Genomic DNA, 9,810 nt, shown 5'->3' on the forward strand with positions numbered 1-9,810 from the left:
ATATCTTCATGGTTGAAGTACAGAAGAAGATAAGTAGTGAATTTCCAAGATAATTCTGAATGAACCAGGATAATTAAGTTTAAACAAAAGTCCATTACTTTAGTTTAAAATATATTGATTCTCTTAGTTTTTTTAAGTACCACAAAGAATTTTAAATAATCATAATTCCAGACCAAACTTAGTCTGAATTAATGATCATAACACAAGAATTCCACAGAATTCTTCTGAATAGCCCTTTAAAAAATCCAAGTACCAAACCAAAATATATTTTATATTCTACTGGTTTCATAAATCACATAAACATAATATTAGTTGTCATACTGGTATATCACAAATATTATATATGTTGTTATGGAATATTGTTTTGTTGAATATTATACAATCTATATTCAACCTGTTAAATAGCAAAGATGAGGCACTAGGCTTTAGATCTCAAATTTCCTGGCCTTCTCTCACTTTGCAGTGGAGGTATAATAGATGATTTCTAAGGTCCCTCCAAATTCTAAAATTCTACAGTCATTTCAGGTATTAAATACAAGAGAAAATTCTATACCGGAGTAATAAGAGGATGTCCTGGAGCAAGGGTAATAAGGGTAATAATTTTCTGATAATGGCAACCCAAATCAACACTTAGCCATGATGAAAACATATAGGATTGTTCTCTCAAAGTTTCAAAGGCTTGGTGTTTAAGGAACTTGATGGCAAACAGGCTTTGAAATTATCTCATCCACACCTTCAGGGCTCAAGTGATGCTTTTCCTGGAAGCCTCATCAATCTCCAAACAAACCCCTACTTAGGGATTGCTGGCCTTGAACAACAAACAGCAGGGTGATTAGTGTTCAAGGACTTTCTCAAATAAATTATCCAAATTCTTTCATGATCCCCTTCCCTTTCTCTTTCCCTCTCCCTCTATCAGCCCATTTTAAAGGGGTACCAGAATGACACAAAGCCAACAACCACATATACCTTTTACCCTGGAAGTGATTCCAAGGTCTTCTACCCTCATTCAAGTGACAGCTTCTAAGATTGCAGTGTCTCAAGACATGATTGTTACATCATTATTTGAAGCATTTACTTTTATAACAATCAAATATAAACAGCAGTTGTTAGAAAAGGAAAGTCAGCAGTTAAGGAAAAAAAATCTTTGTGAGTAGTGTTAGCAATCATAAGAGGCTCTCCTGTAACAAAGAATGGGCTCCTGGAAAAACACATGAAAGATTGTATTTACAGACTAAGTTTTTAGTTCAGTGAGTGGAAAAATTACTTAAGCTCAGTTAAGATCAGTTATGTATAAAAATTCAAGTCTTTCAACTGTTTTCTTCAACTTACAGAAGATAATCTAATAAACTGAATCTTGCGCTGAATTAGCTGGTTGCCTTTGGGTCACATCCCTTGAGTATAGACAGAGGACATTAAATAGAAAATTTCTCACCTACTGGAAATTGGCCAGTAATTACTTTTTGTGTTCATTTTGAAAATGTTGTTGCATAATTGATTTTAAACTTTTTTCTATATTACATAACATTCTCTTTATGCAAAGAACAGAAAAAGAGAATTGAATATGAAGTCAAGTATCTCTATTATATATAATTTGTATGGGAGTGGGATTTGTATATTTTATATTTGACTGGGGAAATCCAATAATGATCTGCTTTTCAACATCTCCTTCTAAATTAAATTCCACTGTTTGTTTCTAAATGATTTATTGATGATCTCTTTTTTATTTGTTTGGTATTATTATCACTTAGGTCCCTACTCTGAATCCATCACCCACCTCAGAAAAGTTCTCCCATATAAGAAATAAGTATAGTCATGCCAAACAAATCCACACATTGGCTATATTTGAAAATATATATCTCATTCTATGTCTCTAATCTATCACCTCTCTGCCAAGATGCAGGGAGCATGATTCCTCATTTGCCTCTGGACTCATGATTAGTAATTATGTTGACTGAAATTCCTAGGTCATTCATAATTGTTCTTTTTTATGTTTTCGCCATTAAATAAATTGTTGTCATAGTTCTTCTCAGTTCACTCTGTACTAATTCATTGACATCCTCTCAGGTTTCTCTGAATCTATCTATTCATCATTTGATGGCTCAAATTATAGCTCAAAACTATTCCACTGCCTTTACATACAATTGTTCATCCATTGTTAATTGATAGATGCCCTTTCACTCTTTAGTTTCCAGATCTTTACTACCAAAAAATAAGTCCACTATAAACTTTTTTTGCATACAAAGGATTTTTAATTTTCTTTTGATCATTTTGAAGCCTTAGTCTAGTAGTTTTAATTGTCAAATCAATGTTATTTTTTTCAACTTTATTTGTCTCTCCTTTGATATTCAGAACTTCTATTCTTTTGATTGGTTTGGTTTTTTTTAATTTGTTGCTTTTCCAATTTTAGTTCCATGTACAGTTCATTGATTTGTTCTTTCTTTCGCTGATGAAAGTATTTGCATATATGTTATCTCTTTAAACCAGTTTTAGCTATATCTCAAAATGTTTGGTATATTGATTTTTGTTTTCTTTAATGGATTTTGTTATGGTTTCCTTTGATTGCAATGATTTTCTATTTTTCACCTAGCTCAGACCTCAATCTCTGATTTTCACATTTTCCCTTTATAATATCCCCTATGTAAACCTCATAAAATGCTATTTACCTGTTAAAATTAAATAACTTTAAATGTTATATATTTTCCAAGTATAGAAGTAGCTAGTCTGGATACAATTCATTTGGGGATTCTCTAAGAAGTATGCTGAATGAGCTGCTGAAATTTGGGGCATGAAACTTGGGAAGACATCAAAAAGCTATGCAACATGGACTTTGTTGAGATTCTTTAGTACAAGATGTTGCTACAGCACTGAAAAGGAAAATGCTTGGCTCTTCCCAAAGAGCTACTCAAAATTGTAGATACAGACAAAAATGTCAAATACATCAAGTTAATTTGATGGGGTCAGCAAATATTTAGCTAAAGGGGGAAAGAGTAGAGGAGATATATCAGAGCATATCCCATGGAGTTGGGTTTATGCTCTGATCCCTTACTAAAATTATCTGTAAATAAATGGCTCCTTTTGTTTTTCTTAGGCCTTTTGACTAGAATTGTGTCAAAGATGACTAGTGACCAAGACAGAAAAAAACACTTACCAAGTAAGCTATAATAGCTTACATAGAAAAGCTTCATTGTTGTTCAGTCATTTTCAGTCATGTCTGACTCTTTGTGACTCCATTTGGGGTTTTCTTGGCAAAGATGCTAGAGTAGTTTTGCCATTTCCTTCTCTAGCTCCTTTAGCAGATGAGGAAACTGAGGCAAATAGGATTAAGTGACTTGACCAAGGTCACACAACCACTAAGTGTCTGAGGCCAGATTACAACTCATCAGGATGAGTCTTTCTGACTCCAGACTGGGCACTCTATCCATTGAGTCACCTAGCTGCCCAATAGAAAGACGCCATCTTAACTTTTATCAAATATATTTCTGGACTTCCATCAAGAGAGGAAAGAGAAAGCCTTCTTCCCATTTGGAGAAGTTCAAAAAAAGGATGAGTGATTCCCAAGTGACAATTGAGGACCAAAGGATTAATAAAGAGTATGCTCAAGGGGATTCTTGGAGAAGTTTTTGGGACTGTGTCTATTCTACCAATGGCTCACAGCTCTAGTTGCATCCCCTTTGTTCTACATAATAGCAGAGAGCAAATCAGTTCCATTTAGCACTTAGCATAACTTACCCTTTATAAATGAGTTTTTATTTTGAAAATATATGGTTATAACAAAAGTACAAAAATTTCCCTTCAGTACTGCAGGGGCATTCTCTCCTCTGTTCCACTTAGTCTCAATGGAGAGTGGGCTAAGCACAGTGTGAGCATGATACGTTTCTCTCTGGAAGTGACCAGGATGCATGAGTAGGTCCATGAAAAGAACTTCAGTACAAATCCTACTCTATATTTAATTCTTCTATTTAGATTAATGTGATATTTGCAAATTGTAGTACGGGGGGGGGGGGCATAGCAGTTTTACAGGCTTTGGCTGAGTTCTAAAGTCAGTTAGGAGTTTAGAATCCTGAGAGAAAGTTTCAGTTGGACCTGGGACCTCGTGGAGAGAACCAGGGCCAGCTGAGCTCCTGTTTCTCCTTTCTAAAGATTGAAACCTAGCCTAGCTTTGGAGTGTTTTTTGAGATTTGTTAATTTAGATTAACCCTTTGAATCTTCACACCCTACCTCATTTCCCTACCTTCCTTTCCCTTACCTAAATGTCTGATAGGAGTGAATAAGGAGAGTGAATCAGAGAGTAGTTTCAAATCTGTGAGAGTTAAATATACTCTTGCAGTACTTTATCTAGAGAGGTTAGGTAGCCATCATCATAATCCCTTTTGATTTCAAAATCAAAAGGCAGGACCTTGCTCAAACTCAATTCCTGTTTCCCTTCCCCCACCTGAGGTTTCTTTAAACAACTGTCAGGGCTTCCTTTAATCCTGTTTACCTGACAATTTAACCTGAGAAGACAATAAACCCCTTTTGTGTTTAAACAGACCTTTTAGTTACTTTGTCAGTTAATTAGTAAGGAAGGGAAGAAGAGGAATAGAACCAACATACTCTGGGTTTGAGGGAAGCCAGGTATCCATCGTGAAGGAAGGTGTAACTGCAAAACGTCCCTTCCTGTGAAATTAACTAAACCCTGTAGTTAATTTCAATCAGTCTATTTCCCTTCAGTTTGTCTTTAGTCTAAGTCCTAGTCTATAAACCCTGCTGCTCTTTGCCTGTTTAGATTAATTCATTCTCTCCCTGGAAATTTTTGTTACCTCAGTGTTATACTCCCTGACTTCAGCCTCATATTATATCCTAAATCTCACTATTATATCCTACCTGCAACCCATATTACCTACCTAGCAAGTCCCTGACAACATCCCTTCCAAATCCCCTATAAGATAACATCTTTCCTATATTCCCTATAACAAAATTTACTACTCCATTTATTTTTTACTTGTTGTTTTTATATAAATATCATAAATATTTTCCTTTAATTACCTTATCTTTCACTAATAATAAGAAACAGTTTTGTAGGATTTTAAATTTTTTATTTTGTGTTGCAAATTGACATCCTTTTCTTTTTGGAATACCACATTCCATTATTTTTTCAGACTTTTCATGACTACAAACTAGAGTTATTTGAATTGACACTTCTTTTATATTAGAAGGCATTAAAAAATTGTCTGACCCTAAACACCAAAAAGAGAACCTCCATATCCATAGGGGAAAAAAAAGGAAAAAGGGATTCATGTATATAATAAATATACATTTTCTGATACTTTTAAAATTATGTAATAAATTCTACATGTTAACTTTCAAAACTGTTCTGCTTCTCCATGCTCTGCTTTCTGAATCTGTTCTATTTTGTGTATTTTAAAAAAATTATTCAATGAAATTCTCTTTTTTGACATTACTATTTCTAATCTCCCTTCTCTGATACCTCTTCTACAATTAAGAATTGAGAGAAAAGGGGGAGGGATTCTTTGAAACAAATAAACAATTCTCCAAAGTGTGCATGTCCAAAAATGTATGTCTCTGTATCTTATATCTACCAGTCCTCTGAACATGCTTCCTTCTAGGTTCTCTTACTTTGCTGGCATGGGTGAGGGAAACTTTTTCTATTATCTGTGTGTTTCTGACTGACTTTCTGTGCCACTCTGGCATGGAAGAAGCTACTTTTGGCAACTTCTCATTGGATTTGTTATCCATTATTCAATCTGACATGAACTTCAGGGTTCTGCTGGAATAAGTTCTTTAGAGCTAAGTGGCCTGCTTTCCATTCAGGCAACCATAATGGCTATAAGTCCCAAAGACATTTTTCTTGGATGCTTGCAAATTATTTTTTTAATACATGCTGACAGAGAGAGAGAGACAGACAGACAGACAGACAGATGGACAGAAATGGAGAAATAGAGTGAGATGAACAAATGGATAGATAGATAGATAGATAGATAGATAGATAGATAGATAGATAGATAGATAGAAATATATGAANAGATAGATAGATAGATAGATAGATAGATAGATAGATAGATAGATAGAAATATATGAAGCAAAGGCAAAAAAAGGAATGGACACAGAATGACTGAAATATTGTTATATTTTATGTGTAAGATAAATTGATTTAAATGTAAAAAGTCACAAAACAATTTAGTTTTGTTTTTTTTAACCCTTGTACTTCAGTGTATTGTCTCATAGGTGGAAGATTGGTAAGGGTGGGCAATGGGGGTCAAGTGACTTGCCCAGGGTCACACAGCTGGGAAGTGGCTGAGGCCGGGTTTGAACCTAGGACCTCCTGTCTCTAGGCCTGACTCTCACTCCACTGAGCTACCCAGCTGCCCCCAAAACAATTTAGTTTTAATGATGTTTGATATTAATTGTATAATGTGTCATCAGAAAATTTTTAATTGCCATTTCTTCTACTTTTAGTATAAACAAAAGTCAGCAAAATCCAGATTTATGCTTCTATGTCAGATGTGTGATCTTTTTCTTCCAAGTGTTTTCCTGTAAAGACTCACCATAATATCCCTTTTGATTTTCTCCATTAATCCTTGATCAACTGCTCCCCATCAAAACCTTCCTTTCAAATCATGACTAGCTTCTCAGTATATTCTACTATTCTAGAAACTCCTTTATCCATTATGTTCATTCAGAATATTTTTTTTTAATTTTTGTTCTGAACTTAGATACCAAAAAAGCATTTCCATTCTCTATATTTGTGGTGTGTGTGTGCATGTGTGTGTGTGTGTGTGTGTGTGTGCATAAAGAGGATTTTCTATAAATATCTATTTCACACCACTTGCTTTTTTCAATATATAATAAATCCTAAATGATACTTTCAAAACTGTCTTTCTTCTCTATGATTCCTTCTGAATTTTTTGCTCTTTTCTTTTGTGCTTAAAAAAGTACTGAATGTCCCTTTCTGTTTTTGACACTAATGAAATTATTCTTTCAAGTTCTATACCACACCTCACCGCTACTCAGGGAGTCAAATTTTCCTCCTCATTTTCACATCTCTTGTCCAGTTTTCTGGTTGCCCATTTTTTTTGTACATTTGTGTATAAATATTGGTCATGATTTTTATTTCTGATTCTTCTTAGATATTATCTTCTGTGAATGAATAGTCCTAAATCATCTATTTTCTTCCTTTTTCGTTTTCTATTTGGAGGTATCTTTACTAGCATTGACTTATTAGTCCTTATTGGTTGGATTCTACCCTTTATAGAAGCCTAGATCTCACTCTATATTTAATAGATCCAGATCTCATTCTTAAAGATTATCTTTTTAACTGGTTGCTCACTTTCCAAATAGATGTTTCATTTCTAAAGCCTTTATCTTCAACTGGCATCATAGATTAAAAAATCACATTTGCCCCTGAGATCTTCTCCTTATAACTTTGGAGTTAATAATCTATTGTTTTCTTATTTTCTTTCTGTTGGTATTATCAATCACTATGGGAACAATTGATATAATTTATCCTTATATCAATCATTGAAAGTAATCAGTGAGCTCCAGGAGGGGGAAGGGAAAAAAGGGAAGGAGACAATTTGGATCATAAAACTTTGGAAAACTGATGTGGAAATTTGTTATTCCATGTAATTGTTAAAAAATTAAATAAATAAGCCTTAAAAGAAGAAAGAAAGTAGTCAGTGATCTTCAAATTCAACAGGTATCTGGAACATCTCCATCATATCTTGCATACATGTCCTGCTAAGGCATCTCTTTATGATAGATGCCTTCACAGCAATGACTATCAGTCTCAAATAACTATTTCTACTTTCAGCTGTCACTAACTACCACTATTTGTCTCTTCACTTCCTCATTACCTAGAGCACAAGAAGTGACTTCTCCCTCAGAAAGTTCAGCCTCATCTTCTGTTGAAAGAGGCACATGTCCATTATGTAACTCCAAATGCTTTATGGTTCTTTTCCCCTCCCTTCCCTTTGCCCATTTCTTATCATAGGATTATAGATTTAGAGCTAGAAAGGATATTAAAGATCATAGCATCCAAAATCTCATTTTATAGATGAAGCAACTGAGGTAACTTTGTCATGATCACACAGTTACTTAATATCTACCAGAACTGGACTGTCTCTAGCACACTAAGCACTACACCCCAGTACATCTCTTCTTAAATTGAAGCATAATTACTTTCTGCCTCTTAAGATTATTTTTCTCCTTTGGAATATTAGTTTTCTCTCAAGGAATATTCCAATGGTATTGATAACCTGGAAAGGAAAGAGATATTACTCTAGCTGTTTCACATTATTGTCTTCTTCCGAGTTTTTGTCTCTGTCTTCCCTGCCATTGTCGTAGATATTTTTGGTCAAATTTTCTTTTTTGGTCATTTGCTCATTTCCCAGCCTATTTTTTCACGTTGCACTTTCATGTTAAATTTGGGCACTGTTGACCTGGGGATGGGGAGGCATTGTCCCACGCTTAAGGCTTTTTCTGTTGCTTTTTTCAGAAGTAGCTCTAAGAGGGAGTCTGCAAGTTTTTGATGCTTCCTTGATGGTGTGATCTGGGAAGAGGTATGGTCACCACTGTTCTGGTCTGTTCTCTGATCTTTACCCAGGAAGGACCTTGCTTCCCTGCAGCCACAAATACTAATGCTCCTCTTGAGCCTGGAACCATTACCAGGTCCTCTGCTCTGAGCACCAGCTCTCCTCTCTGCCCAGGAACTGTGACCCAGAACTACTTGTGGGCAATAGAGTTGTCAATCAGGGCTATCTATACCCAGTACTAGCAAAAAAAAGTTCCCTGTCATCTCCTTCTAACCATTTCTGTCCCTCTTACCATCTCTGGTCTGAGAGCTCCTGAAGCTGCTGCCACTACAAGGCTGCCTACCAGGCCCACTATCATTGCTCTAGCTGTCCCCCAGATCTGCATTCACTACAGTGTTATACTCTCCTATGGATCTCCTAAGTTACATTAGTCTGGGAAGATGTCTCCCTCAGACCTTTTGTTGACTCTGCCACTCCAAAATTTGATTTGGGACATTATTTTAAGATTGTTTGGAGGGTAGTGTTGGGAGTGTTCACCTAGTTTCTAGCCTGTACCCCACCAACTTGGTTACCCTCCTCCTCTTCCATCTCTTTTCCACAAAGTACAATATTATTTTAATCAAGGCTCCATCTATCCATTGCTCCCCTATGGCTCAGTGAGGCATACTTTATGAGTATACTAATCTACTTCATGAAACAATAGCTTATGGGAGCCACAGCAGGACAGAAAGGCATTTGTTGTCCTACCCCTACCCTTTCCATAAACAGTTGCTATTTGGCAGCATAAAAGTTCTGATGGTTTGGATGTGGAGTATGAACAGATTTCTCTAAAAGCTGGGAAGATAGGAGCTTCAGTCTCTAAGAAACAATAGAAGCACCCCAGCCTACAAGAGTATTTCATTCATGGAAGTTTCTAGTGGCAAATAAAGTTGCTGCCTACACCCTTCAAGCTAGGACAAAAGCTGTGCAAAGCTCATTTCCTCAGGATTTTCAAAAGATGAGGAAGTGGAGAGAAGTTGGTGTAAAAAAAATACCAGGAAATCTTAGAAAAGTGTCTGAGAGAGACTCCGGAGGCTGGTATTTAGCAACACATCCGGGCACTCCCAATACGTACTTCCAAGACTTAAAAAAAAAAAAAAAAAAAAAAACATCTTGGAATAAGCAAACGATTTAATTATCATTCAATTTTAGTTGAGTAAATGAGAGAGAAAGAGAGGAGAGAGAGAGAGAGAGAGAGAGAGAGAGAGAGAGAGAGAGAGAGAGAGAGAGAGAGAGAGAG

The sequence above is a fragment of the Gracilinanus agilis genome, chromosome 5, assembly GCF_016433145.1.
Source record: "Gracilinanus agilis isolate LMUSP501 chromosome 5, AgileGrace, whole genome shotgun sequence".
Lineage (NCBI taxonomy): Eukaryota > Metazoa > Chordata > Mammalia > Didelphimorphia > Didelphidae > Gracilinanus > Gracilinanus agilis.